This window comes from Passer montanus, unplaced genomic scaffold, assembly GCF_014805655.1.
Source record: "Passer montanus isolate IOZ18808 unplaced genomic scaffold, ASM1480565v1 scaffold6, whole genome shotgun sequence".
Taxonomy (NCBI): Eukaryota; Metazoa; Chordata; class Aves; order Passeriformes; family Passeridae; genus Passer; species Passer montanus.
In genome coordinates, this window is record NW_024371037.1 from 1810514 (window position 1) to 1824809 (window position 14296).

General features: G+C 34.4%; 1 protein-coding gene across 6 annotated transcripts in view; it reads left to right on the top strand.

The window, feature by feature from the left end:
* Positions 1 to 14296, top strand: part of TAFA5 (TAFA chemokine like family member 5) — a 398792-nt gene that overhangs the window by 290961 nt on the left and 93535 nt on the right. The window lies entirely within an intron of this gene.

Sequence of the window (14296 nt, forward strand, 5' to 3'; positions counted from 1 at the left end):
AGATAGCTTTCACTTTTTTTCTTATCTGAAATTATGTGATCACCATTCCATTTGTCCAGGAAGTTTGGTTTTGGTAAGTATGAACCTTGATTTTATTTCATATGACAGTGAAGTGTATTTCTGTTGATATTTCTGGATTCAGAATACTTGAAGTGGTATTGTCCTTCCATGTGTTTTGTCTGTCTGGTTTTGCCTTGTGTTTTTATGCTTGCTGATTCCATGCATTTCTATATTATTTTATTACTCTTGAAAAATATCCTTCAATGGTTTTAAGAGGGAACATAGTGCCTAAAGTTTCTGACTTGAAAAGATCATTACCACTCCTGGAGATTTTTGTAAGTTATCAGCTTCTGTTCAAATCCAATTTATCATGTACAAGTTTCAAAATGTATCCACATGATATGAATGAATGAAAGGTCAGTTCAATGGCTGGAGAAAACAAGAGTAAGTCCCAGCTCTCACTTGAAAAATATCTGTACTAAAGTATTTAAATTCAAGTATCTACATGTCAGCAGGTGCCTAACATCCAGTTATGATCAATGGAGATCTAGCATTTGACTTAGTTATCCACACATGGGCATTTCTTGCCATGATACCCAGATGTTCAAACATTCCTGTGGCTGATATGACAGTGCACGACTTTTGCCCATTGAGAGGGTCAGAGGGAGGGTAGGAAGAACTCCGTGTGCTATTTCAGAATTTGCAGGATGTTTTTGTGTGAAAAGTGAAGCAAACCCTACTCTAGTCAATGGAGTACAAGGAGAAACTTCTACCTGGTGCTGTCTGCTTTAGGGTGAGCTGAACTGCCTTGAACTGTCTGGCTGTATTGATTACATCTCCACGGATTATACTGGCGACACTTGATCTTGCACTAGAACACACTGTAAGACACCATTTCTGATAATGCAAATTTGAATTTCTTTAGGCTGTTTCAGTAGAGAGGTAAAGGTTAGAGTTTATACTTTGAGTGAAAGCCACAGGTAGATCAGTTTAATTAAGATGACAGTCACATTTAGGATTACTTGCAAAAGCTGGAGAAAAACAATAGATGATTTAATATTTCTAGTTACTAATATGTAAAACATTTTTTTTTCAGTCAGTATTTTTTAGTCGTCCAATAGGTGATTTAATATTTCTAATTACTAATATGTAAAACATTTTTTTTCAGTCAGTATTTTTTAGTCGTTACCAATTATATTTACTTGATTAAGATTCTTTCAAAGACCAAAAGCAAAGATTTAAAATAATTTTCATAACTGTTATGCTTTGACACTAACTATGCAGAGTTCCCAAACCCATCATGCATTTCAGAATGCATGAGTACGGAAGTCATCTGAGGGCCTTCCATTTTGAATGAAGGTAAGCTACTAAAAATGCCCACATCTTGTTTTCATTAATTATTTTCAGAGACCCTAAAACAATATGAAATTACAGGGTAATGAATAAAATATTCTGATGTCAAGAAAGGTAATGAGCGTATCCTTTAAATGATGATGACTGCAACTACACATTACCTTTCCCACAAACCTCTTTCCTCTTCTTTATAAAAGGCATGGTCTATGAAAAGAATGTGGTCTTCACATGCGTTAAAAATTATGGAAGAATCCATGGGGTTTTTGCCACATTTCACACTTTTTCTGTGTTAAAGATTTGCTGAAAAGCAAGGGATTTCAGGTGGGTTGGGGGCGGGAATAGTATCCTCAAGGCAAAGGCAGTAAAAAATGATACTGGATGATCTTCCTGCTAGTGCTACAAGTTTCCTAGATATTGCAAAGCAATCTTTGATACAAAGTGACTGGTGACAATCTTAGATTATTTGTATCAGCCCCTAGAAATACATGACACATTTTTCATTTGTTTCAGAATATCTGCCAGTGGAAGGGATCTTGAGTTTAATGAGTCAATACCCTGCTTTGGTTGCATATCCACCCGGTCTCTCTTGCCCATCTCAATCCTTCCTGTATTGACTTATTCCACAACCTTATGCCAGTTTTCACTCTTTTAGATTTCAATTATAAAGCAAACTGTGAGGAAAATTCTCCTTTGTAATGAAGCTGCTATTCTGTGTCATGAAAGAGCTCTACTGAGAGATCATTAATAGGTAGGGAAATCATGAAAGGAAGGAAGCATGTTTGGTAACTTTAGAGAATTTAGCTGCAAAACAATTTAATTGGCTAAATGTTTTTTGTAGGTTATTTTTTGCTTCTTTGTTTGCTTATTTGTTTTTTATCCCCCATAGAACATCTCAGAGAGTTATAACATCTGAACCCATTATCACCTGCCTGTTGAGGAGTAAAGAACTATTAGAAATTGCCCAGAAAAAAACTGAGGACATTTTTCTTTCTTACTACAGACAAAACGATTTTGTTTTGTTTTGTTTTAGTTTTCCTAATTTCACTCTTAGATATATTTGAAATAATCTTTTAAAACTTTCCTGACCACATCAGCCCTAGGCACTTAAGTAATAATATTGAATATTCTATAATAAAATATTTTTATAATGAAATATTTTATCAACATAATAAATTATTGAATACTTCATAAAGATCCAGAGCTCTTACATTGGGTCATTATAATTTGAGATATTTAAATTTGCTTTGAATTGCAGGATATTTTTTTCTGAACCAATTCCACTATCCATTTATTATTACCACCAGAATAAAATTAAGTCCTTTTTGAAGGGAGAGGAAATTAGTCATTCAGACATAATTATTTCTCATTCTCAGATATTCTCAGATAACATCTCAGACAGAATTCCACATTGAGGGAGGGAAACTTGGGGAGTAGAACAGGCTGAGATTTGTTTACCTTTGAAAAGTCATGATACAGAGGAAAATTTGAAATATATCCTATGTATATGTCTGTTCAGTGCTGGTTGGAATTACTTACACAGGAATTTACTTTGCTGTTTGAAGAACTAATTTTTTCTTATCTTTCTGAATCCCATAATCAGATAAATGTCTTAGAATATATTGTGAAGCTGGAAAGTCTAGATTGTCACTGAAACTAAGGCTGTCTCTACTACAGACACCTCCTGCTGCTAGCTCTTTACCTCCTCAGTTGTCTGTTTTTGAACTATTAGCAGTTTCTTCAGTGTTATAGTTAGATGCAGTGGCATGCCAGAATTATTCAGCTGATTCTCTAGTTTTCAATTTGCATTCAAAATATTTTATTTTCTCTCTTTCTATTTTCAGTATTTTTTGTGGGTTTTTTTTTCCTTCTCTGGGGATACATATTGTCATTTGTAAATATTTGTATAATGTTAAACAAGTAGAAGTAAGTCCAAATATATTTGTGATTTTCCAGCATAATTGAGTTAGTTAGAGATGTGCTTTCCATTTTTTACCTGACACTGCAGACAAAGTTGTATGTACTTGTCTGGTTTTCAGATAGAATTTATGTCACTCAGAGCATCCTCCTGCTTTTACTGGGTGCTAGATTGGTAAAAGCATGCTATAACAGGAACACTGATTAAAAATTTGATTGTTTTCAATATTCAAGTGTATTTATAAGCAAAAAATGTCTTCTGGTGTAGACAAGGTTCCAGTCTCTAGTTTTGAAAGCGTTTGATCTCATTGATGTTAGTGAAATTACCAGGGTGGAAAAATACAAGTTTTGCAGGATGGAGGCTCCATCCTGCAATAAATTAAAGCATTTATTACTTGTGTATAAATACAGTTTTAAATCTCCTTGTTACTGCTATCTGTCTGATATTAGAGACATTATTTTTTTCACTTCTTTGTCATTCTAATCATATTTCAATAGAAGTCATGAAATGCAAAGAAATTGGCAGAATTAATTTTTGTAGAAATCTGCCCTAAAGTGGTGTTTCCAGGGAATGTGGCCCTTTAAGTTTTCACATTATTGCTGTCTTTGAACATCTTTCCTTTAGTGTTTGTGGTTTCAAAAGACAAATTACTTTTTGTCTTTATTTTTTAAGCATACATTGTCCAAATGATGTAACAGACAATAGCTTGAAATAGGAGTTTGTTATATCTAATAACAATAGCATACTTTCATACTGAAGACTGGGATGAGACAGCAGTTAATCTCATTTTAAGTGTCAAATTTTAAGATACTATAGATTTGTTTACTTTCTGGGTAAAATCCTTTACTCACTTAAGTAATCAGATATTTTGGTGTTGTCTTAAAAGGGATTAGGCTCTTTATCAATAACAGACCAAAAAAGGAGGAATATTTCTTCTTGCTGCTTTGGAAAATATTCATAAATTCCAGGAAAAAGGAGTTAAAATATGTTTGTGATGGATCCTTATAGCATTAACAGTTAGCTTGGCGTCTCATTATGCTCTTACTATTATTTAATTAAAAATTTGTTAATCATGATCTTTTATTATTAGTAGCTATCACAAAAAACTAAAGGTGATTAGTAAATGTCTTTGTAGATTTGTCTATTATCCACGCTAGTATATCTTAATTTTCAGATGATAGTGTGCCTCGTTTCACAAAAGATCATAAATTATCCAGCAACCTCAGCTCTGTGAAGAAGCATTCTTCCAACTCTCAAATGAATTACCTTTGAAAACTCTTGAGGCTGTATCATCTATTTACTTTTGATATGATATAATCTTAGTTATTCTTTCAGCTATTACAAATACATTTAAGATGCAAACAAACACATTTAAAAAATGCAAAGAAGCAACTTTTGGTAAGAACATTCTAAGTAGTGTAATCAAGAATAATCTAATTCTAATCAAATAATTAAAGTCCATACAGTAGCCAGCATATACATAAACTCATTTCCAACAGGAAAGCATAATCTCCTTCACCATGACCTTCCTGTCTTATAAATTTGTACTGGAAATTTTTCAGTGCTTTAATTTAACTCAAATTATGACATAACATTGAAAAGTTGTGACTTTCATGAATGAAAATGGTTCAGAATATTTTGCTTATCAAAAAATATTTGCTACCTATTTATTTTATTTCAGGGTTGATAGAAAAACTAATGCATGTGTTTGGGGGATTTCTTAGAACAACTGTGGAACATCACTAAATGTCATTTCTTTAGCATGGTCCTGTTTATTCTGTCTTTATTTCCAAAGAAAAGAGCATGATAGGTTTGGGATTGTTTTTATATTAAGTTGTTGCATAGACTAGAAGGCTTATAAAACAAATAGACAGTATTCTAGTTTTTGTTAAACAAGAACTTACTAAACAAATAAGGAGTAAGTTGGTATTTAGTCTAGTGCCACATAGGATTCTGTCACATAATGAATAAAGATTAAAGGAACAAAATCTTTAGTTGGTCTAATGAAAGAAAAAACAAACCAAGCAACTCACTAGCTTGTAGTCCGTTAAATCACCCCTTTGATTAGAATGATTTGTCTCTTTAGGTAGAGCAAACTACAATTGATTTATTTTTGGCCATTTGCTAAGACAAGCTGATGTAGCACTCAATTGGAGGTGTGAAAATCTTTGCTCTTTCCCTCACAGTTAGTGGTGAAACTGTACCAGCAAATTAGAAACCATTTAAAGGGACTTTTAGTGGGAAAAGATGTGGCTGCAACTAATGAACCAAGAGTAGAAAAAAAATTAATCATGATTGGTTATTTAGAGCTATAACATTTCCTAGCTACACAATAATCTCATCTCAATACTGAATGAGCCCAAAATATCAGGACTACAAGATAAAGCAGTGGCAGTCATCACCTACCTTCCACCTAATAGCAATTGCAGCACTGATCTAAGTAACATGGATTCAGAGTCTTCTTCACAGAGCCTGTGAAGTTTTGAATTCATATCAAAAGAGAAAGCACTATTCCCTAGTTTTTAGGGCATTGTGGTATAATAAAAACATCTACCAATTGTACTCTATGAGACTTAGCTGCTTTGCTGTCAAAAATGCCAGTGATAATGTTGCTAAGAATGCTCCAAATTGAATTATAATTTAATAAAATAAATTACTATTTAATTTATTTAATTTTGCTGTTGGGACTTAGCTAGTAGTAGATTTGAATCCAGAGAAACTGTATCTGAAATTTACTGATAGCCAGTATGTGATAAGAGACATAAACCAACTGCAATTGTGGTATCGTGGTTTTCTTAAGTCAAGAAAGCAGTATCAGCAGTGCACCAATAAAATTATGAACACAGATCATGAGGTTTGCCTTCTATTCATTAAAACAAAAAGCATTTCCAAGGAGTGAAACAAAAATACTTGAAATCTTTTTAAAATATTAATTTCAAAAATTAGAGTCTAGCTTCAAAGTTTTGTATTCTATTGATGGATTACAGGGGATAAAAAAGTGAAATGACATCTAAAATGCAGGTTTGCAGCATTGTTCTTTAGCAAGTTGCTTGTAAACCAAGGGGCTTTTTCCTTTATTTCTTATGTTTTTACTTAAGTTGATAGATACCTGATAAAAGTCATGGGCTGTCCCACATTATATATACCTGTCACTGGAGGAAATGTCTGTTATTTCTAAGCAATAAGTGTGTTGTATTTTGTTATGCAGCTCTTTTGTATCACTGTGAAATATATTTTCACAAAATTCTTTAAAGCTTTATGCTGTGTTACTCTATATAACCTATAAAAGCAAATAAAATTGTTGATTTCTGAAGGCCTTAGAATTCACTTTACATTGCTGCTTTGCTTTCAGCTTCTCAATTTTACAGGTGTTCTTGATTTTGCAGGTAGTCTTGATTTGAAATTGATCCTTGCAGTTAGAAAAAGAAAACACTGAGTTTTATTTTCACTGCAGCTCTTTTGCATCTGCCACATTATGAGGCTAATGCAAGTCTGCATGACCTGCATTCCAAGGCTGCTACCTCTTTGCAGAATGGTACACTGAAGTTCTACTGTAAATCCAAGTTGAATTCAAATTAGTATTTTTTTATGGTCCTGTATTGTCCCAAAGAAAAGAGTCTGCTAGCTTGTCTAGATAAGTTCAATCAACAGGGCTAATAGAATATATTGCTTCTCACTACCAAGCTTGCTTTGTTTAAATGCTATATGGCATTCCAGGCAGCCTGCTTTGTCCTTAAGCAATGAAGTGGTTCCTGAGTGATGGAAGCATAGTTCGGAGAAACTGAAGAGCTCACGAATGCAAAGTCAGAAGGAAAAGAAAAATCTCTCTATTTAATTGGAATATAGTGAATATTTAAACATGAATACTTCATAGAAATTGTCCAATTTGGACAAAATATCTCTAATAAATGATACTGGTAGACTGTCAGTATGGAAATCTGAGCTTTGTGAGACTACAGCATTTCAGGAACTGGCCTTTTAACCTGGAACTTCTATGCAAACTGCTCCAGGGCTTTCACATCGAATAAATGTGTCCCTTTTAAATGAGCATTTCAGTATTTGAATTTTCTTGTTCTTAATCAGATTGAAATTAGATTTTGGACTGTTAGATTCCCCCATGAAACAGAGTGACCTTCTGCATAGATAAAATGGGGAATAATATTGTAATACAGAAGAACACTGTAATTTGCAGCAGCTGTTAAACTTTTCAAAGAGGTTAAACTCTTCTAAGGTGTCTCCTTTTGTTGCTGTCTAATTTAGATGAGGCTCCCCATCAAACATGCACTGTTAACTAGTTAGGCTGCTGACAGCCAAGTACCTATTTCAGTGTGGTGTGTAAATATCCTAATCATGACTTTCAGATTGCTTTATCAATCTTTTCTTAGGTGACTGTATTTTCCATAATGCTGAAAGTATGTTCAATTAAACGTGATAAAATTCAAGTCAGCTTTTATTCTTCTGCAGCTTGGTGAAGGTAGGAATAGTGGCAGAGGCACTAGAGCTGGCTCTTGTGAGTATTACAGAGTCACAGCAATATACATTTACACTCTGTTCACATTTGCATGGCTGATGCTACAAAAGAGGCCCAGAATGATCACTTCCTTTTCTATTAAAAAGGAGATCCTGCAGAATTTGCACTGCACTAAGAAAGAGGTTGCACTAAAGGTGCGTGCAGGTGAGTGGGTAATTCACCCCAAATCTTGATGTAATTTTTTGTCATTGTTTTATTTACATGTTCAACTACATTATCATAGTGCAAACAGTGTGAATAGTAAGAGTGTCAGCAGTTTCTTAGATTTACAAGTGTGTGTGAATATGAGCATGTGTGATACATCTGCTAGTGGACCAAAAGGGGAAGAAGATGAAGAAGAGACTATTATAATATATTAATTACCTCTGATTATAACTGTGTTACAACGCCAGTGAGAGAGCTTGGCAAATATCTTTTTATACCCAAATCCAGACACTATTGAAACAGTTATCTTTTCATGTACTGTCTCAGTTTTCTCTCTTCAGTATCAGAGAGAACTTGGGGCTGATACTGTGTGTTTGTGCACTACCCATATATTGGAAAATGGGAAGTGAGCTTTCTGTATTGCCTTCCTACCCTTTTCTGAGGAAAATGAAAAAAAAAATAGCAACGTGACTTTATACGCTCTGCTATTTGGCAATGTTAGAAGAAATATTTGTAGTCTTGAACTTCTAACAATGTGTGCAAATTTTCCATAACTTTAAGAAAAATAGTGGCAGTTTCATTATTTATGGCATATATGAATTAAGCAGTGTGCAATGGTACATGCAGAACTTCAGTGCAGTCTCACAGGTCTTGTTCTAGGTGATTCATTTTTTCCAGCAGTTGGTTAAAGTAAGCAGATTCATATGTTAACAGAAACCAAGAAACAGCAAACTCCAAGGGGACAGGTTCAATTTGCATAGCATGATGAAATATAGTGTTGCTTTGAAAACCATTCATTTTCCAGTTCAGAAGTATTTATGTCTTTACTATATTTCCAACATATTTATTTAATGCACTTTTACTGAATTGCATTCTGGTAATTTTAAAGAAGAAGAAGAAGGCATAACTCTTCTGTAAACAGAGAGCTGAGGAGAAGGCCAGTTGCAGCCTTGGCCTGTGGTGTGGGAATATGTACCATCACAGACAGTAAAACTACCTGGGTGGGCAAATGCAAACCTCAGAATTCCCTCTCTCTTTGACATTCCTTTGTCCATGGAATGTATCTCTGGGAACCATATTTTGTCACATGTTGGAAAACATATATGTAACTATGGACTCATACCAATTCAACTTTCTGTTAATGTGATGTATTTCATACTGCCCATAACTTGGTGGCATGGCAGTATTGATATAAGTATGGGATAATGCGGTATTATATGGGAAAAGCTTCCATTATACTGGAAAATGGTTCTGGGAAAGAACTAGTGACAGGAAAGGATAAGATAATTTTCTAATGAAGAGGAGCAGAAGATTAGTGGGGTGATTATAGAAGTAGTACAGCAGCCTAAATATCTCATTCAATTGTGCTGGGTTTTTTTCCACAAATTACTACAAATGGGCAGACAAAGAACACATGATCATAAACTACGTGATCTTGGTTCTCACCCATGTTCCTATACTTACATATTTTTCTCCTATATTTACATATTTTGCTCCCGAATATAATAGAAACATCCCCATTGTCTGGGAAAATGGGATCAGGAAGGGTATTCTGTTGCCATTATCTGTATTGAGCAATTTGGATTAGTTCAAGGTTGTTTTATTTGTTGATATATTTTTACAATGCAAAACATCAGATTTAAGGTAGGACTCTTAAGCAACTTATTTTTTATTTCAGTAAAGGTCTCCTTGCTGTCTGTCTGTCACAGGGTCATTCTGAACAAAATGTCCAGCACACAACAGCTGGATAAACACATCATGGGGTGGGTGAGCAGCTGGTCATGGGCTGGACATAAAGGGTTATAGTGAATGTGATGGCATCACTGGTGAACTGTCACCAGTGGGGTTCTGTAGGGATCCTTCCTCATTCTTATGCCCTTCAAAATCTTCATAAACAACTTGGACAGAGAACTCAAGGGTATATCAAGTTTACTGATGACAGTAAATTGAAAGGAACTGTTGACTCCCTCAAAGGCAGGGAGGCCCTGCAGAGAGACCTCAACAAATTAGAGGGTTGTGCAATCTTGAGCCAGATGATCAAAAGCAAGTGCTGGGTTCTGCGAGTGGAACAGGGCAAACCTGAATTCCATACAGACTGGAAAATGAGATGCTGGAGATAGGCGTCACAGAAAGAGACCTGGGGAGTTTTGAGAGAAGGAAAAATCTCTTTAAAAAGCTTGAATGTTGCTGTATTTGAATTCCTGATAAATTATCCATTCAAGCTAATCTAAAATCTAATCATTCCACTTAGATATTTGGGATTTTCCCCCTTGTGAGAAATTAAAACTCTAGCAAAATATATCATTTGGAAGATTTTCTTACCCCTCCCAATCAGACTGTTTGCTGTCTGAAAATATGCTGAAGCAATAGGAGAATCTAGAGAGTAATGAGCCATTCTGAAAAAAAAGGAGAAGCTTTAAATCTACCACAGATACATACCAGACTAAATTCTGGACATCTAATTTTTCAGTATTCTGGGCTTAATTAACATTTTTGCTTCAATTTTCCCATTAAAAAATGAGAAGCAATAAAATGCTTACCTTTATAGTCATAGGGATGCTCTGTTGGTAATTAGATGCTGTCAGACAGAATTACTGTAAATTACAGTAATTACTGTTCATTAATTAATTCTGTCAGTTTTATGTTTTATTGTAATGCACTGTCAAAGTGCTATAGTGTTTAAATTGGATGCATTTAAAATGAACATTCACATTAAAAAGGAGTGAAAGAGAACCTTTTATTGAAATTAAAAAAAGTTCCAAAGAAATATTTTATTATGATCTAATTTTGGCTGTGGAATTCTGAAGCTGAAAAGTACTGCATAATAGTAATTGCATGTAGTATTATAATTAAAAATGGTACAAAAAATATTAAGAGACATTCGGTATTTAAATTGAGCTGCTTATTTTAGAGCACAATTCAGTATTTAATTGTAACATTCTCTGTTGAACCAGGTGTATTTCCAGTGAATGTTTCGTGCCAAGGAGAATTAAGGCAGGAAAGTTGACATTTCCCTTGAGAGAAAAAGACTAAATATTAAAGCTGCATCTCCCACTTCTGGAGATGAGGCTTCCTTTGGCTCATACTGCACTGAAATGCTGTAAATATTGGTTTATTGTAGTAGTGTAATTTGCACTATTGCAATGGAATTATGATAATTGTGCTAGTTCTATATCCTCTGAAATTCTGTAATGACTTTATCTGTGTTACTGACATGTAAATTTACAGAGAAAAAGATCTGCTGTTTCCTCTCCCAGGTTAAGGCATGGTTTGGCAGAATATATGCTCTTCTTAATGTAGCCCAGGATACCATTAGCCCTCTTGGCTACAAGGACACATTGCTGGTTCATATCAGATTGTTATCTACCAGCACCTTCAGATTCTTTTCTACCAAGCTGTTCTCCATCTGGGTATCCCCAGCGTTTACTGGGTTTTTTTCCCAGGTGCAGAGCTTTGCACTTCCCTTTTGTTAAACTTCATGAGGCTGCTGTTAGCCCATCTCTCCAGCCTGTCAAGGTAAAAACTCACTAAAGTTATTACACTGAAAAGGAGAGCTAGAAGAAAGGTCACTTCAGTCTAAGAGCAGTGAACAGGGATAGATTTATTTACAAGCATCTCAAGTTTCACCCAGTCATTCAGACTTTTGTGTTTTAAGAGGTTTTTAGTTTTTGTTTTTGGGTTTTTTGGGTTGGTTTTTTTTTGGGGGGGGGGGGGCTTGTTTTTTTTTTTTTTTCCTGGGTATTTGAAAAGGAGAGCTAGAAGAAAGGTCACTTCAGTCTAAGAGCAGTGAACAGGGATAGATTTATTTACAAGCATCTCAAGTTTTACCCAGTCATTCAGACTTCTGTGTTTTAAGAGGTTTTTAGTTTTTGGTTTTGGTTTTTTTGTTTTTTGGTGTTTTTTTTTTTTTTGGGGGGGGGGGGCTTGTTTTGTTTTTCCTGGGTATTTTTTTATTCTAGTAAAACACACCTATTGGGAATAAAAGTAAAGTGGCATTTGATGGATTCACTTCAAGAAAGCAAGGGAGGCAAAGGTAATTCTCCTTCAAGGATCTGGTTGATTTGTGTCCCATAGAGCAGAAAGTTCCCATTAAAAGCAATGTATTGACACTCAGGTTTCTTTAAACTGGCAGGAATTTGGGTTAAGCTTCTCAGTTGTTACTAGCTGTGGTATCGCTTCAAGTAGATGGAACAGAGCACATCTGGAGCTTTTTTGTATCAAAGCTCCCTTTAGGTAAAAACCAAAGTGGAAGCTGTGCAGGTCATGAAAACCTGGAGTCACACTGTGACTGTACAGCCCTATTACCCAAGTCAAATGGCACTTTTTTGCTCTGATTTACTTTCTAAATTGATCAAAAGTCAAAGCATTGATTTGAGTGTAGGTAGCTGAGGCTTTGTAGATATGAAGTCCTAGTACAGTAGAGACAAATACTGAAGTGCATTCTAGAATATTACTTTACTTTTCAATCCTCTTAAAGGAGCTGTGAGTGAAGTAAAACTGCTGGAATGCCAGTATAATTCATAACTGGTAAACAGTCTTCAGCAGTCAGTGCGAAGAGGATCTTGATAGCTGCCTCAAATGTAAAAGCACATTCTTTTTTATCTCAATCAGCATCTATATTTTATCAATATTCCAGTCCCATTCAGTAGGTCAATGGTTTTAATTTTTTGATGTATTCAAATTATTATAACAATTTTAAACTTTTCAGTCAATTTTTAATCTAATTAAATTTAAAAAAAATTAATCTAAAGTAGATTTTTCTACACAGGAACCTGAGTTTTGGCTTTTTTCTTTTGTTTTCTTATTAGTGTTTTGTTTTCCAAACTGGCCTGCTATGCTAAAGATTGCCTATCTTTTCTTAACAGCTTCCCCAGAGCTTTGTTTTGATGTCAGGTGATGAAATAAATTATTACTTCACTAGTTTTAAAGAGGACTGTGTTGCCTAATTTGAAAGTAAAATTATATTGAATAATAATAAAGCAAATCCTTTTGGTAATCTGAGATTTTCTGAAAGGTATCTTTTAAGAGATTTCTTGAGACACTTGCAGAGACTGGTCTGTTTGAGCCTATACAAGACAAAGTTTTTTATGGTTTATAGAATCTGCTATTTAAGGCACCTGCTAAGTTAAATGGAAGGCATTTTTATGTTTGTGTTTGTTGCCTTGAATTCATTGCTTGCATGTATCAAGCAATGAATGGCAGATAAAATATTTTCCTTTGTGGGTATGTAAAAATGGTATTTGGCTACTTAATCTGATCAAACAGTATTTACTTTGGATTTTTTTTTTCATTAACAAATTACGCTTTCACCATAAATGCTGTCTCAGCTACTGAATAAACTCAATGTCTTCCAGTGTATCTGTTATAATTATAGCAGTCCTTTATATTGAAAACTTCTTTTTTATGTCTAGAATTATGTAAAAAGGAAACATCATATTAGAGGATGACAGCAGTGAAATACTTCATTACAGCAGAAATAGAGCTGCTTAATTTGAAAATAGTAGTAGTAAATACCTTCTTTCTTAGATTAAAGAATACCCAGGTAAAGACTCTTTGAATATCAGTATGGTACTTAGGAAGTCAAGGAAATATGGAAAATGACCAGGGACAGGTCAAAAGAATTCATGGGAGTGGAGATTGAGCCTGGTTATTTTTGCGTGATAATCTAGTGGCAGCTTGGGACAAACACTGGAATGTTTAGTACAAACATGGATACTTAATTCCAATAGGTGAAAAGGTAATCCCAGGTGAAAAAATGCCTGTGTCTCTAACATGTCAACAACTACTTGTGTCAGGGATTATTCTAAGGGGCTCTTATACAGTGTATCTGAAATTCTTTAGTCTTAAACATGAAAAATTTTCTGCAAAGATAGAAGTATATTTACTTCAATCTGCATAGCAAAAATAAGATAATGAGGTGAGTTAAATTTGCAGATCTCTTGGGATAGTTTAATTGCAGATTTTCAGCTAGTATACTATTTTTTTTTCCAAATCAATTGCATTTTTATGTAATAATGGTACTAGTGTTAATGTAATGTACTTCCTCGATGGACACAAAAATTGGAAGCAAGCGGGAACAATGTACAATTAAAAATAATCATGCCACATAATAAGCAAAAAGAGTCATTAGTTAGCAGATCAGTAAGTAAATCTAAATAGACTGTCACATCAAACAACTGTATTTTTCAGTGGATCTTTTAATCTGTAGTGCCTAATCTTTGTTCTTAACTTGGGAGAAAATGTAAGGTCACTTTTGGTGTTTGTGAATGATTCACAAACTACACGGAGGTAAAAAAAGCATCAATGGCTACAGTGATTCTAATGGCTTTACCCATCCTGCTGTGTTAGATAAC